This window comes from Felis catus, chromosome A2 (assembly GCF_018350175.1).
Source record: "Felis catus isolate Fca126 chromosome A2, F.catus_Fca126_mat1.0, whole genome shotgun sequence".
In the NCBI taxonomy this organism is placed as follows: domain Eukaryota; kingdom Metazoa; phylum Chordata; class Mammalia; order Carnivora; family Felidae; genus Felis; species Felis catus.
In genome coordinates, this window is record NC_058369.1 from 147,878,767 (window position 1) to 147,897,905 (window position 19,139).

General features: G+C 47.0%; 1 long non-coding RNA gene across 2 annotated transcripts in view; it reads left to right on the plus strand.

Moving 5' to 3' along the window:
• Positions 1 to 7,272, plus strand: part of LOC109497618 — a 143,524-nt gene extending 136,252 nt beyond the window's left edge. For both annotated transcript variants that reach the window (XR_002737263.2, XR_006594584.1), the window contains one exon: positions 7,214 to 7,272. This is a non-coding gene — a long non-coding RNA (uncharacterized LOC109497618). The remainder of the gene's footprint in view (positions 1 to 7,213) is intronic.
• Positions 7,273 to 19,139: the final 11,867 nt, after the last annotated feature.

Here is a 19,139-nt window from a genome sequence, read left to right on the forward strand (position 1 = left end):
GGATTCTGTGTCTCCCTCTCCTTCACCCCTCCCCCACTCGCACTCTGTCTCTCTCTCTCTCTCTCAAAAATAAATAAACATTAAAAAAAAGTTTAGGGGCGCCTGGGTGGCGCAGTCGGTTAAGCGTCCGACTTCAGCCAGGTCACGATCTCGCGGTCCGTGAGTTCGAGCCCCGCGTCAGGCTCTGGGCTGATGGCTCAGAGCCTGGAGCCTGTTTCTGATTCTGTGTCTCCCTCTCTCTCTGCCCCTCCCCCGTTCATGCTCTGTCTCTCTCTGTCCCAAAAAAAAAAAATAATAATAATAAAATTAAAAAAATAAAAAAAAGTTTAAAACATTTGGACTTTTAATAGTTCTTGATTAATATTTCAGAATTTGCTGTCGAAAATGATCGTCCAATTTACAGGAGTATTGCTTTCATTGCTCCCTCAGCAGCCTAAGATATTATTAAAAAAATTTTTTTATTGAGGTGTAAGTTGTATGAAATGTCCATATTTTAATAGATCAGTTTGATGAGTTTTGACAATTATAGGCACTTTTAAAACCACCTCTGCCCAGTTATAGAATGTTTTCATTACTCAAGAAAATTCTCTTGCCTATTTTGGGCTTCATAAAAACAAAAATGATAACAAAGAATTATATATGCTCTAAACTCTATTAATCTGCTGTTACAATTTTTTATATTAACCAGAATTAGTGGTCTTTCAAAGAATTAATTACATGCCCATTTGGTTCTTTTTTTATAGTGTTTCTCTCTCTCCAAATTCCCCATTTGTTTGTATGTACTTACTCTGTTTCACTGTCACTGTCTAGACAATTCTAACATCTGAGCCATCTCCGGGTCTCATTCTATTTACTCTTCCTCCCTTGACCCTATCACGTTTGCTTGTGTCTTATGGTCTCTTAATTCCTTGTGTATGTTGGGCACTGTGTGTAAGAAATCACTAGAGACTGAAGTAAAGAATATTTACCCACAGGAAAGGTTGTGTGCCTTCCATTAGACTGCTAATGTGAGAGAAGGAGACATATGAAGGCTCTGTCTGAACAGGGTATGGATTGGTTGCAGCTTTAGTTTGATCTAGTTCACCACTGGCTTCCGACATTTTGAGGATGGTACCAAGGCTCTCTTCGTTAGGGCTTGGGCTCTGAGCACCAGTGAGACTCAAGAGATCTTTCTATGCTGCCCAGTTCTGTTGGAGCTCTCTGAACCGTGGAAAGCTTTCTGTCTTTCCACTTTGCAGCCAGCTGTGGGCTTGAGTTTTAGGGCCTTCCCCCAGATTTCTGCAACTTGAGAGACCTCTCTTCATCCTCTGCCCTGCCTGCTCCATGTCTTGGGAAGGTCACCATGCTGCACTTGGTGGAGACCCTGTCTCCCTTGAAGGGATTTCTCAGCCTTCTGTCTTACCCCCAGTCTACAGCAGGTCGTGTAGTTGGGGAAGATCCTGCATGCCTCAAAGGGAATTCTCTCGGTTCTATCTTGCCCTTTGCCTTTGGTCTATTACCTGTGTACTTGATGAAGACGTCTGTGAAAGCTTTGGCATGCAGGTGGGCATACACTTGCTCTATGACCGGGGCTGTTGGAATGCTGATCTGTCACACGAGCTCACACGTGCCCGTTAAATGTTGTTACAAGTGGGGCTGATACTTCTTTACCCGAGTTTACGACCGATTTCTCTCCTACCTGTCACTTCATAGATAGAAGCAGCCATGCGTCTCTTCTATCTTAGGAAGAGCTTGTCATTTCTGGAATCTGGTTTATTTAGTTTTTTGTTTTTTGTTTTTTGTTTGTTTGCATCCTGAGCACTCTGATGATTTTTACAACCACGACTATGAGGCTTGCTTGGCTGGTTCTCAGTGCTAGGGCAGGTTCAACAGTCACTTCAGGCTTTCCACGTCCTAACCAGAAACAGAAGCCCCAGAGGGATTATTTTTCAGTTCGAGATAATTTAAGAGAGGGAAATGGGAACTCAGTGCTTTAATTTATATTTTTTATTCTCTGGCAACTGAACATCTCAAATCCTTGCTTGCTTGTTATATCACTTCTTTTGTGAGTGTCTTTTGCCCTTGTAGTGTCTTAATTTGTTTCTGACCCATATACAGAGGTCTTAAATACTAAATATAGTGCCTCTTTGTTACATTTGTTGCAGTATGTTTTGTCTGCCATTTGCTTTTATGGGTTACGTTCTATTTCGTAGTCAAATTTATAGATCTTCCTCTTTTTTCTTTTTTATTCCTTGTATTGCTTGTGAGCCTATAAAGTTATCTTTCCTATAGACATTTGGAAAATATTCAATTCTATTTTTCTGAGATTTTGATGTTTAAAAAAACCCACATTTGACTCTTCCACTCAACTGGAATTTATTTTAGTGCATAATATAAAGCGAGATTCTGAAATTACTGTTTCTCCAAATTGCTAGTTAATTGTCCCGACACCATTTATTGGGTAATCCTTTCTTTCCATCATTGAGCTGTAATGAATCTTACATCTTTGTACATAATCGGGTCCATTTCAGTGCCATCTGTTCTATTACAGTGATCTCTCAGTCTGGTCTTGGGCAAATCCAGATGAGTTTTTGAATCTGCCTAGCTAAGGAGCTAACTGTGGTCTTGATATAGCTTCCTCAGGGGCTGGGAGAGCCAATTCTCTCTGAAAGCGTCTGATGACAATTATATAACTTGTATTTATTTACTTATTTCATTGCTTAATTATTAAATTCCCGAGAATTAAAGCTCTTTAAAGGCTGTGATTGTCTTTGACAAGGTTAAATACCACCTGAGCCCTGTTCTCCTGGAAAACAGCAATGGTCAAGAAGTCCCCTGCTCCTTTGTGTTCCTGGAAATGCTGATTGCAAAGCAGCAGACTGTCCAGTGTGAGCTGTCTAAGACTCAGGGGTAAACTCCTATTAACTTAAGACAAGGCCAGACACAGACCCTCCAAATTCCCATTCTTTGTCTCATAAATGTTTAGTTCCACTCTTTGTTTCTGATGAATGTGGACAAGATACCCATTCAGTTGCCTTGGCCAAACTTTAGTTAGGGTTTTTCTCCACCCCACCCTCCGCAACCCTGAACCTTGAATTTTGACCCATGCTCAGGCTGAGCCATTAATGGAATATGGAGTCTCTCCTTCACAACCCCTCCTGAAAATAGGCTGACCACAAAGAAAAACAGTCCCTCCTCAACTATCTGATCACACTCCTTGCACATTCTGTCCCCCACCCCCAATTCTGGTTTACTCCTCTCTCTAGAAATTCTGCCTGAGGGGCACCTGGGTGGCTCAAACAGTTGGGTGTCTGACTTTAGCTCAGGTCATGATCTCAATGGTTTGTGGGTTCGAGCCCCACATCGGGCTTTGCGCTGACAGCATGGAACCTGCTTTGGATTCTCTGTCTCTGTCTCTTTCTGCCCCTTTCCTGCTCATGCTCGCTCGCTCTCTCTCTCTCTCTCTCTCTCTCAAAAATGAATGGATGTTAAAAATTTTTTAAATAAGAAAAACAACAACAACAAAATAAAAATTCTGCTTGAATTCAGGTGGGAGCACTCTTTCTAGTGCTGTCGTCTCCCTCCCCCTATGGCAATAGTCTATTTCATCTCACGGTATTATTTCCGACTTGAGAAGTCATGTCTATCCATTCACCACTGTATCCCAGTCTCCAAACAATTCCAGTAACAGAGTGGCTTCTTAATAATGGTTCAAGTTGTTTTTTATTATAAGAATAATACATAATCCTTGAAAGAAAAAAATCAAATGTTTCAGAATGATGTAAAATAAAGTATAAAATCCCCCTTCCCCTCAAGTGCTAGCCTTTGCCACCATTTATATTTCTTTCATATCTTTCAAGACATTTTCTGTTTTTTCTATTTTTTTTAAGTTTATTTATTTTGTGCAAGAGAGAGAGCACGTGTGCACGGGAGGTGCAGAGAGAGGGAGAGAAAGAGAGAGAGAGAATCCCAAGGAGGCTCTGCACTGTTAGCACGGAGCCCCACGCAGGGCTTGAACTCGTGAACTGTGAGATCATGACCTGAGCAGGAATCGGGAGTCGGACACTCAACCGACTGACGCACCCAGGTGTTCAACACCAAAGATGAATGAAAACAATTTTTAAAAATTCTGGTTATCATTGGACTTTGCCTATATTATAGATGAAAAATTGAATCTAGATACTGGTACAGTTTACATTTCTTTGTGTGAGATTGAACATCTTTTCACATGGTTATAGGCCTTTTTAAAAAAAATTTTATTAAAAAAATTTTTTTTAACTTTTTTTTTATTTGTTTGTTTGAGAGACAAAGAGAGACAGAGCATCAGCTGGGGAGGGGCAGAGAGAGAGGGAGACACAGAATCCGAAGCAGGCCCTGGGCTCTGAGCTGTCAGTGCAGAACCAGACGTGGGGCTCAAACCCACGAACAGTGAGATCATGACCTGAGCCGAAGTTGGATGCTCACCCAACTGAATCATCCAGGTGCCCCTGGCCTTTTTTTTTTTTTTTAAACTGGGTTGTTCTTTCCTTATTGATTTTAATAATTTCTTTTTTTATGTTATTTTTTTAAAATTTACATCCAAATTAGCATATAGTGCAACAGTGATTTCAGGAGTACATTCCTTGATGCCCCTTCCCCATTTAGCCCATCCCCCCTCCCACAACCCCTCCAGTAACCCTCTGTTTGTTCTACATATTTAAGTCTCTTCTGTTTTGTCCCCCTCCCTGTTTTTATATTATTTTTGTTTCCCTTCCCTTATGTTCATCTGTTTTGTATCTTAAAAGTCCCCATATGAGTGAAATCATATGATACTTGTCTTTCTCTGACTAATTTTGCTTAGCATAATACTCTCTAGTTCCATTCACGTAGTTGCAAATGGCAAGATTTCACTCTTTTTGACTGCCAAGTAATACTCCATTGTGTGTGTGTGTGTGTGTGTGTGTGTGTGTGTGTGTGTGTGTGTGTATCACATCTTCTTTATCCATTCATCCATCGATGGACATTTGGGCTCTTTCCATACTTTGGCTATTGTCGATAGTGCTGCTGTAAACATTGTGGTGCATGTGCCCCTTCAAAACAGTATACCCGTATCCCTTGAATAAATACCCAATAGTCCAATTGCTGGGTCATAGGGTAGTTCTATTTTTAGTTTTTTGAGGAACCTCCATACTGTTTTCCAGAGTGGCTGGACCAGCTTGTATTCCCACCAACAATGCAAAAGAGATCCTCTTTCTCATCCTCGCCAACATCTGTTGTTGCCTGAGTTGTTCATGTTAGCCATTCTGACAGGTGTGAGGTGGTATCTCATTGTGGTTTTGATTTGTATTTCCCTGATGATGAGTGATGTGGAGCATTTCTTCATGTGTCGGTTGGCCATCTGGATGTCTTCTTTGGAAAAGTGTCTATTCGTGTCTTCTGCCCATTTCTTCACTGGATTATTTGTTTTTCGGGTGTTGAGTTTGATAAGTTCTTTACAGATTTTGGATACTAACCCTTTATCTGATATGTCATTTACAAATGTCTTCTCCCATTCCATCGGTTGCCTTTTAGTTTTGCTGATTGTTTCCTTTGCTGTGTAGAAAGAAGCTTTTTATTTTGATGAGGTCCCAATAGTTCATTTTTGCTTTTGTTTCCCTTGCCTCCGGAGACGTGTTGAGTAAGAAGTTGCTGCGGCCAAGGTCAAAGAGGTTTTTGCCTGCTTTCTCCTCAAGGATTTTGATGGCTTCCTGTCTTACATTTAGGTCTTTCTTCCATTTTGAGTTTATTTTTGTGTATGGCGTAAGAAAGTGGTCCAGGTTCATTCTTCTGCATGTCGCTGTCCAGTTTTCCCAGCACCACTTGCTGAAGAGACTGTCTATTCAATTGGATATTCTTTCCTGCTTTGTCAAAGATGAGTTGGCCGTACGTTTGTGGGTCCATTTCTGGGTTCTCTATTCTGTTCCATTGATCTGAGTGTCTGTTTTTGTGCCATCCTTATTGATTTTAAAGAATTATTTTTATATCAGATAAATTAGCTTTCTTGTCCTATATGCTGCAAATAATTTACCCTTTTGTCTTTGACATTGTAAATGTTATTTTCGCCATAGAAAATGTTCATATTTTTATATAGTCAAAACTGTTCATCTTTTCTTCTATAGCTTCTATGTTACTTTCAATTCTATGTATAGGCATATCATAGTTTACTTAATGCCAATATTTATTATCTTTTTATTAAAAAAAATTTTTTTTAACATTTATTTATTTTTGAGAGAGAGAGACAGAGTGTGAGCCGAGAAGGGGCAGGGAGAGAGAGGGAGACACAGAATCTGAGGCAGGCTCCAGGCTCCAGTCCAGAGCCTGATGCGGGGCTTGAACCCATGAAGCGTGAGATCATTCCTGAGCCGAAGCCTGGCGCTTAACTGACTGAGCCACCCAGGCACCCCAAAGCCAACATTTATGAAGATTTAAGTTGCTTTTCATTTTTAAATTATTTTAAACAATATTTGCAGATACAAATTTATACTCATTGTTGACTATTTCCTGTTAGTTCCTAAACATTGATTAAGTCCTGCCAGATCAAGGCCACTGATTTTCACCCCCTTCTGGATCCATTGATCTATCCTCTCAGTAAGAATGCCTCTTTTTGCTCAGAAAAGTTAGATGCTGGAGAGGAGAAGGAACGAGGAGCAGAAAGATGGGGAGGGGGGTGGCAGGCAGGAGAGAAGCGCATTTTAAGAATATGTAAGGGACGACATCACAGGTGCACATCCCAGTTAGCACCGTTATCTCTTAGTTTCTGCTCCTGACAGTTTGCTGGAGAGGTTGATCTGCCATTCTTGTAGTTTTGGGGTGAGAACGAGGACTAATTAGAACCTTGCCTTGTAGTTGGGTTTGTACACAGTGATGGTGACTTTTGTATCAGCAGGCAAGGAGGGACCCTTTTCTCTACAGTTATCTGCAACATGTGATCTCATGGTCAGGATAGTTTACATATCTCCTCTATGATTTCCTATAACCTTTAAAACTAGATTGGAGCAAGGGGCAAATCCTGTCTATTTGTGGATAATGAATATGGAATAAGTTGGATTTCTCTCTCTTAAATATAAATGAAAGGAGAATTCACAAATCCCAACCATTTCTGCTAATTCCACCAAAGGTGAATTGCACACTGCCTCGCATACTCCTCGAAAAGCATGAAGCTAGAATTTCTCTATTTTCTTTCTTTTTTTAACTTTATTCATTTTTTGATACACAGAGAGAGACAGCACGAGAAAGGGAGGAGGCCGAGAGAGAGGGAGACACAGAATCCCAAGCAGGCTCCAGGCTCTGAGCAGTCAGCACAAAGCCAGATGCGGGGCTCGAACCCACCCACTGTGAGATCGTGACCTGAGACGAAGTCGGACGCTTAACTGACCCAGCCACCCAGGTGCTGCCTGAATTTCTCTATTTTCAGAACTGAAACTTGTTTAGGCACTTGAGTGAAAATGGCAAGGTGGCCGATTTGTCTGATGGTTTCTTTTTATGGACTCCAGAGGGTTATATAATCTCATACCTAGAAATTTGGTTTAACTGATCAATCTTCTACATTAATGTTAAGGTTCACACTTCTGTTTATGCCTCTGCCATCTCCCCCACGGGACCGTAAGCTTCTTGAGAGTAGGCTTGCCTTGTGAGTGAGCACGCGCATGGTGCGCTGCCCAGACAGGTGCCGAGGACTTTTCAGATCGCTAGGGGGAGCCACACGAGGTTTCCTCTGGAATTCTTATAGGCGCCAGTTCCCCAAAGCAGGAGTTCTGATCTGGACTGACATGGCAGCGTCCTCTCCCCCAAATAAGAACGTACATTTTGCAGGAACTGTCTGCAGGGTGATGCAGCAGAGGCCGTGGACTGTGTGTATAAAACCATTTGCTGTCTGCGCAAAACCTGGGCCTGGTGGCTCCTCTGCACAGTTCCCGTGTGCCTTTGGGCCAGAATCCCTTGAACAGCTTATCAGGCGTTTTTTCTTGATTCCCCTGAAATTCCTGGGAGGTTCTGAGTCCCATGCAGGAGCAGTAGGTGGTTTTTCTTTCTCAACAGACACATGCCAGTCTTGCTTTTTGGAGCTTGTGTGAGGTGTGAATGGACTCTTGCCAAGAGAGCAGGGCAGGAGATTGACGGGGACCAGGACTGGGGAGAAGGAGGTATTGATGATGAAACGGGGTTCTCGGATCAGCCCGGAAGCGGAAGTACTCCCTGTCAGGCACAGACTGTGGGGCGACCCCCGGTGGAAGGGGACACGATCTTGCCAAACATAGGATGGGTGAGTGCCAGGTTCTCTGCCCATCCTGACCTCTTTACTGTGCTCTGCGCCCTCGTTGCTGGTGGTCAGAACTCCTCGCCGAAGAATTGGCTTTTAAAAATCTCTGATGCTCCTGAGCCATGAGGTGTCGTCTGGGGTGGAGGGTTGGCAGACTGGGGTTCAGGACTTCTCCCGTCTGGTCTCTGTTCTCACAGTTGCTCCAGACTTCCCTCATGATGCAGCCGAGCCTCTGGGCAAGGCTGGCCTGAGTTTCCCTGAGATGAGCAGGTGGGAAGGTGGAGATCCATGGTGAATCAACGTTTGGTGAAGGGTCAGAGATGGCAGATTAAAAATAAGCCCTGGGGGGCGGGGGGTAGGAATCCAGAAAGCACAAGATTAGAGTTGGCACATGAGAGAAAGAGATTAAATGGAAAAAGAAATATCGCCGGCAGCTTTGGATTTACCCAGCCAGAGTTTCTCCGGTGGGCAAGAAAGGCTTAAGTAATCCAAATTAATTTCTAGTTAAAGGCAGAGCTCAAAGAGCAATCAAACAGGTGACCACAGCTGGCACCAAATTTCACAGGGAGATAAACTACAAATGCTAAAAAGCAGCCGTGTGTGCTGAGCCTCAGACTGCAAACGGCCGACCCTGGGCACAAGGCAGAGGCTAGAATGTTCCAGCCGTTCATTCTGTCCTTTGTGCTAGGCACTGGGCTTCCAGTGTGTGTCTGAAACATGGGCACTGCCTTAGAGCGGCTCCCGGTCTAAGGAGGGAGATGCCTAAAGAGAGCGTTGCAGGACAAACATTACAGCAGAAGTAATTCTATGACAGTATCCAAAGAGGGTAAAAGAAGGAAGCAGGGAAAGTGAAGAGGGAGTGGGGAATGAGGAAAGACTTTCTGTAGGATCAGATGCCTCACCGGAGCCCCAGGACCAACAGACTATATATAACAGGCCCTATCATGCTGATGAGGAGGTCGGGAAGGGACCCTGGAGGCGGTTGGAATAGCAGGTGTGGCGATGTGGACGCGCGAGGGAGCCCGGGCATCCCCAGGCAGTCCCGTAAGGCTGCGGCATGGGGTGCACCTTGGCCAGATCTGATTCAGCCCTTTGCTCTGGCAGCATGGTGGGGTTAGATCTGGGGCGAGAAAGGAGGAAGAGGGGTCATCTGAACAGTGAGGGCAGTCATCTGGGGAAAGGGACCGTGGCCTGAACTAAGGCTCTGGGCGTGAGGATGGAGAAAAGGAGATGGATTTGGGAAGTCTTGAGGGGTGGAATTTGTCGTCTTGGGGACTGGGTGACTATTTCAATGCATCTTGTTAAGAGTCAGCCTTGGTGACTAGGCGGGGTGCCATCCTCGGAGATGGGAAGGAGAGGAGAAAAGGGGGGACTTTGGATGCTCAAAGGGGACAAATGAGGACCTGCAGGGCTTTGGGTAACCGGAGGACGTCTGGATATCAGGCAGTTTGGAGCCTCACCCCTTTCCCTCTTGCTCTTTCTTGCTCTTTCTTCTTTTTCTTTTGAGAGACAGAGCACGAATGGGGGGAGGGGCAGAAAGAGAGGGAGACACAGAATCCCAAGCAGTCTCCAGGCTCTGAGCCCTGACGCGGGGCTCAAAGTCACAAACTGTGAGATCATGACCTGAGCCAAAGTCGGGTGCTTAACCGACTGAGCCACCCAGGGGCTCCCCGCAACCCCTTTGCTGCAAACTCCTGCCTCCTGAAGTGGGTAGTGTCTGGGTCCTGCCCGAGCCTTCCATCCGAGGCTCTCTCCCGCCCCCATTCCCGGCAGTAGTCCCCCAGTAGTGGGTTTGGAGGATGACTGGTGGTGGCATTTGAGGCTATCCAGTTTCGTGGTGTGAGTGCTCTCAATTCTACCAGCTTGGTCTCTGCGAGCTAATTTTCACTGTTAATCTTTGGGGGGTGAACTGGACAACAGTTTTCAAACTGTGTTCCTTCAAGCCCTCGGTTTCTGGCCTCGGGAGCTGCTAAGAGGAGGACAGGGTGGAGGTGGAGGAGAAAGGAGGAGAGGGGGCGAGGCCAAGTGGAGATCCAGGGTGGGCTCGGCCCTTCTGAGCACCCCCACAAAGAAAGGCTCTTTTAAAAAGTTGTCTTGAAGACAAAGACATTTGTGGGTAAATGGTTGGCCTAGGTCCAGAGATGTTCATGCTCTGGGGAGGAGGCTTGAATGAAATTTAGTGGGGGGGGGGGGAGGGCCAAATCAGGGAGCATCCGCTGAGGACTGAGGTAAGGAGCTTAGCGCAGTGCTAACCAGACGGCAGAGCAGGTCTGTTTTATGCCAAGTCCTTGGAGGGGTGCAGGAGGAATTCATTACGAGGCCGTGTCGGGCTGGGGCTGGGAACACAGAGAAATCTCTGGTGCAGAGGTGGCAATCTGGAGTCGGCCTGCAGAAACCTGAGCACAGATATGTTTTATTTGGCTCCTAAATTGTTTTTGTAATTTCTGAATTAGTTGCCAGCATTCGAAAGGCAGGAGGCTGCATAGAAAATTTTGATTTTGGACTTTTCTCGAAAGACAAGGCTCGAGCACTGGGGCTGGAGCTGCTCTCTGAGGGGTCATGCTTTCTGGTCTGTAGCCACCCCACCCTTCTCTTGTCACCCCAGCCGGCTTGGCTCATTGATGGGACCTGGCTGGGTGCTGTGAGCATTTAAATTTGCAACTGCTGAGTCAGAGTCACTTCCCAAGCGGGCCAGGGGCCAGGGGCTCACTCCCTTCTTAGCCCTAAAAGCTTTTGCAGCACAAAATGACTGTCTTCTCCCTCCCTGTCTTCATAAGGCTTTTGCTTAAACTGAACCCCTACTATGGGAACTGTCTTTCTTCTACCGTTCCGCCTGGTACCGGGTGCATGAATATAGTTGGCCTGTGGACAGTGAGAATAAAGAGAATTGCAACTGTGACAAATATTATGAGAGAGGAGTGTGTTAGAGATCAATGCAAGAGGGCTTTGTCCTAGTCCAGGAGAGGACAGGTCTGAGGTCTGACGGATGAGAAGGAGGTAACCAGGTGCAGATGGGAAGAGAGGGTGTTGCAGGTAGAGGGGGAGCGAGATGGAGGGGTGCTAGGGACAGCAGATGTGGACGGATGAGCCAGGGGGCAACTATAAGTTCCAGAGAAGGATGCTGGCTTGGATTAGAGGAATGGCAGGGGATGAATTTGAGGGAATTTAAGGAAGTAACTAGAATGCGCTGGGGGATGGATGGGTGATAAGGCGCGAGGAGAGCGCTGGGCAATGCTGTGTCCTTAGTTTCTGGCGTATGTGACGAGACAGAGTGGTAACATGCGCTGAGATACGGAGCCGTAGGGAAGTACGTGCAAGGAAGGATGACAGGTTCATCCCCCGTGTGAGGTGACTTCGAGACATCTCAGATGAGATGACAGAAGGACAGTTGGATGGACACACAGGTCCAGAACTCAGAGACGTTCGGACTTTAAAAAGGTCTGTTTGCTACCAACCCACTGGCCTGATGGTGAGCTGCCTCCTGGGCACTTTGCATTCTCTCCTCTGGACAGATGCATCATTCAGTCATTCAATGAGCGTTGATTAGACACCAGTGACTGTGCAGAGACGCTCTGCTAGGCGCTGGCTAGATAGCAGCGAGCAGATGCTAATCCGCGCCTCAAGGAACCAAGCTGTGAGTCTGCAGAGTGTGGATGTGATTGGATTCCCTCCAAGCCTCTGCCTCCTCCCACTATTGAGGTTATTAAAGGTGGGTTGGCATTCTCTCTGTTTCCCCTTGTCTTGCCTTGTGGTTAACTGTTGAGAACAGATTTACGTGTGCTTTCACACTCCACAGAAATAAGATACAAGTTTAGATTAAAGAGTTTCAAAACTTTCTGCCGTTGCTACTTTGATCGTGGTCTACTTGGCATATCTGTCTCTAGACTCTGAGTCCGAAGCGCTGCACCCTCTGAGACAGGAAACCAGACCTCAGATGCCTTCCATACATATTAGGGCTGATCTCCTAGTCTCTGAATGAAGTATTTTGAATATTGTGAAACTTTTTGAGTACGTGTAGCCAGAAGAAAGTAAATTAATCACGAACATTGATTTGCTCATTGTATTTGCTGATCTGTCTCCTTTTGTGGCCTTTAAATATCTTGAGGCAGGGACTGTATTATTCAGCCTTCTTTCTACGGTTTCTAGTATAGTCTACGGCATGTGATCAGCAATTCACGAATACATACACTGAATGAATAAACCAACAGGGGGCATCTTTCGATGACTGTCTTGTTCTTTTAGTTCATTCTTAGTTTACTTGTGCCTCTATGTTTTTACCTCATCTCCTCGAGTAAAATCTGAGTTGTGGTGGCTAAGAACAGTGGTTGCCCTGCACTGTTAGACTCACAGCAGGTGTTCACCATGTATTTGTGGGTTGACTGCTTAGAGTTAGAAAGAGTTTGGCCCTCTAGCCACTGTCCTTCACCTGTAATGATCTCTTTGGTGAGTTTCCTCAATTTCCCCTGGTTTGTGAGAGCAAAATCCAACGGGTGTCTGACCTTTGCCGTGTGAATACTTACCATGTCTGGGCACTGTGTTCAAGGTGGGGTGGTGGGACTGAAGCGGACAACCTTAGAGGGGCTCCGTACCTGTCACGAACGAAGCCCTTTCTCTCCGTCTCGTCCCGATGCCTGAGGAGGCAGACATTACAGCTTTTCTTGCTTTACAATAGGAGAGAACTGAAGCTTAAGGAGGTTAGGCAACTTGCCCCAAGTCAGGACCTGAATCCAGATGGTTCTGCTGCGGAAACCCGGCTCTAAGTCAAAGATCATACAATTTCTGGGAGCGCCTGGGTGGCTCAGTTGGTTAAGCATCTGACTCTTGATGTTGGCTCAGGTTGTGGTTCGTGGGGAGCAAGGCCTCCATCAGGCTCTGTGCTGACAGTGAAGGGCCTGCCTGGGATTCTCTCTCTCCCTCTCTTTCTCTCCTCCCCGCCCCTGCTCACGCTCTCTCTTGCACCCTCTCTCTCTCTCTCTCAAAATAAATAAATAAACTTAAAAAAAAAAAAAAACCCAAAGATTGTACAGCTTCTGTAAATGTCAGGATCACCTAGAAGCCTGGGAATATTCCTGGACTGCATTGCAGATGGCATTATTATGCAAGAATTTATGTTTTAACAAGCCAGCACCCAAGAGGATTCTGGTATTGGTGGCACTGTGGGCACTATGCCATCACTGACATGGGACGTAGTCACTCAGAGGCTTAGCCTGTGTCTCTGACATACTCATCACTGCCCTTTGGGGGACAAGGGATATGACATTTTCCTGCTCTGTGTTTCCAGAAACCCATAAGCCTGGAACAAAGCTGTGCTGAGGGTATCTCCAATAGAGGCTTTGACATGAGTCCCTCCTGTAAATTGGGAGGCGGTTAAGCACCAATGAGCAAGGGCTGCAGACACTCTGCATCAACCCAATAAATGAGACTATCTTTTCCTCTCGGTAGCACAACCTTGGAAATAAAACAAATGAGACTCGAAGAGGGACAGGTGAAGAGCCCACACATCCACCTCCTGGCAGGGTGATGTGGAAGCTAGAATTCATGAGGGATCATTTGGGATGTTGATGGGGCAGTGAAGTCCTTCCAGGAGCTCAGGGAAGGGGGAAGAAGGGGGAGGAAACTAGAACCTAGTAGGGATCCAGGATCCTGTCCCAGGAGGGGGGCACAGAGAGCCTCTGGGAGGGAGACAGGTTCGGACACAAGTACTCATCAGAGCTGGGTCGTATTCTGGCTCCTCTATCTGTTGGCTGCTTCGCCTTAGGCCAGCTACGTATCTTCTCTAACCTCAGTTTCCTGATCTGTAAAGTGGGAATACTAACACCTATGCCGCAGTGTGTTGTACGAGTTAGAGATGCCAGGGACACCTTGCCTGACACAGAGTTGACCCTCAACAGGATGCGCCAGTAGCATGGGTCTGAGGTTTTCAAGGGCACAGCAGGGAAAGGAGCTGGTATTCAGCTTTCCCTAATCGTGCACTAAAAATCCTCCACGGAAAGCCCCAGCGAGAGTCCTGGCTCTCGTCAAAAGGGCATGAATATTTATGGACACTCAGGCAACCTCCCCAAGTGTCTTCCATACCCTTTGGTCCTACTCCCCTTTTTTATAGTCGGTATCTCTGGTCTTCTGCAGAGAGGGGCTCAGCATTTAGAAAGATGTAGTGGACGGATCCAGGAGCTGGGAACATGGGAGAGCTTGGATGTGAGGTGCAGGGCTGGAAACGCTTTAGAGCCTGAAATTGAGTAACTATTGAGATTTGCTTCGGAGCCTTTGATTTGCTGTTGGCATATTTCTAGGAGACCCTGGACTGTGAAAGGATGTGCAGGCTGGGCCACCTGCCAGGGAAACCCTGGCTTAGTTCCTTCTGGAACTCACCAAGCTTTTGCTGCCCTAGGTGGTAGCCTTGAAGCCAGGGGACATTCAGAGGCCCGGAGGAACCTTCGGAAAACCATGTCAGAAGCAATAGCAACTCGTACGTGGAAAGGTACTGTGATAAGTGCATCACTTCATCTTTACCGCAGTCCCGTGAGGCAGGGAGTGAAGCTACGACAACATCCCACAATAATCAAACACAAGAACTCTGGGAAGAGGGTCACAGGACGCGGAGTCCTGACTTTCACTCGCTGTGGGAACGTGGCAAGTTCTCAGCTGCTCTAAACCTGTCTCCTCACCTGCAGGAATAGACGTGCTTATCTCATACGGTTGAGATTTTCCAGCTAAATCTGGAATGTATGTAGCATATAGTACAGCCATTCATTCAGTAGGTATTAGGTATTGTTATGTCCATTCCGTAGATGCAGACACTGAGGCCCCAGTCGAGGAAGCGGAGGGCCCAAGTCACACGGGTAGGGGGTGGAGGAGTCGGAACCCAAGCACAAGTATGTGTGACCACAGTGCTTTCGTTTTCTAGTCACTGGGTATTCTGCTCGAGCTGGAAAATGTTCTCTGGAAGCCTTCCTCAGCCGAAGCAATAGGCGGGGGCGCGGGTCCTGATCTGCCTGTATTCTTCAAAAGGCGAGAACCTCCCGACTGGAAAGGAAGCGTTGAGGGGCCTCGAGGCAGCCAGGCCGTGCGAGGAGAGTGGCCGCGGCCGAGGGTGAATGTTTTCAGGGCTGGTGCGCTGACGGCCTTGCTTTGGGCTTTCCGGGTAGCCGCCCAGAGGGGCCTCGCCTGCAGTGTTTCAGCAGAGTTGCTTTGGTTTTGATTTGCCCCATAGTCCTCATCTCAGCAAAGGGTTCCAGAAAGGACTGGATTTGCTGTGCCTCTTCATTGGAATACGGGCTCTCTGGTTTCAGGTGGAGCCTGCTCTACTGGAAGGAAATATTTCCCGTCGGACAAATATTTCCCGTCCTGCCTGTCTCTTTCCTCTTCTCTCGTTCTCCGCTCTCGCAACTCTCTCAGAATTCCTAAGAAAGAGGACAAGTAGGCAGTGGCCTGGAGGCTTCGGTGCCATATACTTGGAGCAGTGGACTATATCTAGACTCGTGCTTCTCGAACCATCTGGGATGAAGGAACAGGGTTTTTCTTTGACAATTTCTTGCAGAATGGTATTTTTATAAAGTCTATATTTTTCTTAAAAATGTATTTTTTAGAATACGTTTCTGGGAAAGTGAAATAAAAAGATAGGAAACTACAAGTCCCCTTTGTGTTACTAGAATAAACCTACTAACTTACTCTTCTGGATTGCTGTAACAGTCTCAAAATGCTAGCTCAGTTTCTGTGCTTACCTCACTGTGGACCAGCCATAAATAATTTTCAGCGTGACCCTGATAGGCACTTCGAGTTGCCCTAGGTGACCTGGGGCGTCAGTGTGGACTTTTGCTTGGGGGCTTACTGGCCCCCACGCACAGGGGCGGGTCTGCCCCACAGCCCGATTTTCAGCGGCGGGCATGCCCTCCCAGTGGTTGTCATTGTCGAGTTATGGGGACCGGCGTGACGCACAGGGGATGCGGGAGAGCTCCCTCCTGTCCCTGCTGAATGCCGTCCCCGCTGCTGTGACAGCTGCCACGTGGTGCTGCCACAGCGCCACGTGGAAAGGAGGCCCCAGGCTTGAGGCTGATCGACACCGCGGAGCTCCCATAAATAATTGCCTCAAGGTTTAGGCTCTGGGAGCAGGACTCAGAGTCAGCTTCTTATCTTCTTCTCTGATTGGCACACCGGAGGGTTATTTGGGGAGGGGAGCAGAGGAAAGCCATGGGCCCACTCCACACAAGCCTGCCTGTCATGGACCGGAGAAGCATGATAGCATATCAGATCTTCTCTCCCCTTAACCTTGTCAGCCCGCCTTCCGGCGCTCGCCGTGCCAGCAGTTGACAAGAGGAAGGGAGCATGATGGGAAATTCCACTCCTGGCAGCAGGGAGCCTGTTACGGGGTCCCAGAGGGAGGGGAGCTTGCTCTAGAATCCTAGTTGCCAAAACCTTGAAGCAAACATGCCCAAGAACAGGTCCCCACCCATCTACCCGTCCTGCCCTCACCCCAAGCTGCATCGGCTCATGTGCACCGTATTGCCTTATCGCAGTGTTTACAGTAGTGCGGTCTGATGTGTGAAAACATCTCCCGCAAGGAGAGAGAAGGACTCTTGCGGCGATGGGTGGGTGTGTTTGCCTTCTGGAGGTCCCACAGACACCTGCCACTCTGCCTGCAGCCTCTCTTCTGTTTTCCTCTCTGACAAGTTTCCTCCAGCTTCCTGTGTATTTCTAGCCTAACTGGTGCCTGACAGATCCTAACTCAATTAGGCAAACACAGCTTCTGACCCGGTCCTGAGGGGCCCCAGGTGGGGTCCCTCAGAGTCCAGCTCTTACCATTTGGCATTCCAAGATGCCATACGCTCTCAGAGACAAAAGACACAGCTCCTGCCCAAACGGAGGGGTCTTTAATAAGTCAACGGTGGGACGAAATCCCGTCTGCCCTGCCCTGCAGCCAATGCCACAGGGAGGTGGGGCCAGCAGGAGAGAACAAGGGCTTTTGACACCAAGGGAATGGCTGCCACTTGCCTCCGCCTGGCTGTGCTCACCGTGCCTTCTCTCTTTTCCGCCTTTATCCCCAGATGGCATCCCTTGCCACTTTCCTCCTGAAATTAAAAAATGACAAGGATGAGGCAGGTGAGAGTCAAAGTTCTCAGATAGGGACAGTCCAGAAAGGGACACTTTGGCCTTTGAAGGTACTGAAGGCTGAGAGGTTAAGGCTGCTGCTGTAACGTGGTCGTTCCAATCAGGGTTCCCTGGAACGTAGCAGCCAGCTCAGTCTGCAAGCCACGTTTATTCTCAAGGTGGTGGAATGTAGGAGTTAAGAACAGGGCTTTGCAGTCAGACAGAACTGGGCCTCAGACCTCTCTCTCTGTTAAAATGCCTCTTCTCCAGGGGACTTTCTAGTCTCTCTGGGACAATCCCATTCGTTCGCCACCAATAGTCCTGTGGTTGTGGCAAGTCAGCAGACGCTCCCGTCGTTTTTACTTTATAGACAGGGGAGAAAAGCTTTCTCTTACCCTAAACGTCTGTTTAGGTGCAGCCAATCAGGAGTTAACGATCTAAAAAACAAACCTCCTCAGAAAGCCATTCCAAAGTGTGCAAGTACCCAGGAGAGAGCTGGAGAGTAATTGCAGGTAGCTTGGAAGTCACTGTGGCTCCATGAATACCTTCTAAAGGTGACGGGAGGGGGCGCTCTGTGGGTGGAGCCGTGCAGTATAAATGCTAAGTAAGGATGATGGAGCCCCTGGAAATGGGCAGGACCCTCCGCCCACCCATGGCTTCCAGCCTGAAAAAACAAAACCCCAAAAGCTACTTCTGTGTGCCACCCATATCCACTGGCCTCCACCTCTCTGTGCTCTTGGGAGAACATTGTTAACTTGGGGGTTTGGGGTGAATCTGGGGGGAGGTGTGAAGGTGACTCTTCTCAGGCCTCAAACTCACCTTCTCCCTCCTTTGCCCAAAGGAAAGGATGTGCTCGTCACTCCTTGCCTTTTGTTCTTTCTTCCTCTCCTCCTGGCTCTGGCCTGACCTGGAGGGAACATGGCCAGGAAATAGCCAGTCCTGCCCTGGACTGTATACTGGGGCCGAGTTAGATAATGGGGGGAATTCTGGAGTCTTTGCTTTGCCCTGAAAGATCCAGTGGTCAAGAAAAACACATAAAAGCTTTACATAGTGGGAAAATAGTGGCCCCTGGGCAGGCTGAATCAAAGAGCAACAAAGAAGATGGCAAGTTCCAGGGTGAAGGGGGAGGGAGGGGTGTGCAGACTGAAGGAAGATACCTCCCCTCTGCCTCACCTGTTTTCGGTCAGGGGACTAAGGGTGGGTGCTCAGTAGCATCACAGACTCAGGTGAGGCCCCTCGGGTCCTACAGGCTGGGGAACCTGCCGTCCTCTGGGTGAGGGGATTTCTTAGGCTATTTCGTCCCCAAAAAGGCTGGGACAGGAACAGATTGTTAGGAATTTGGTAGGACGCCATCCTCTACCCCTATTTTCTAGAATGTCTTTACAGGTAAAATCAATTATTGTCCATCACCACCATAAAAAATAAATAGGAGGCAGTGTCACATTGCTGATGGTGCCCTCTTTCTACCTCCCTTTTGAGGAAAAGTTGGCAAATATAGGAAAGCCCGAATAAGAAAACAAAAATCTCCTATCCTTCCATCACTCAGAAGTAACTACGGTTAGCATTTTGCTGTAAATTGTTTTGCTCTTTTCCTTCTGCAAAAAAAATATTTTTAGCAAAACCAGATATCCCACAGTAAATAACCTGCTTCTTACACGTAACAATATCCATAAACATTTCCTAGCATCATTGGATAGTTTTCTACAACATCTTTTTTATGGGTGCAGTGAATTTCATCATATGGTTATAGTGTAATTTATTTAATGATAGCAAATATTTATAAAGTGCTTCCTATGGGCTG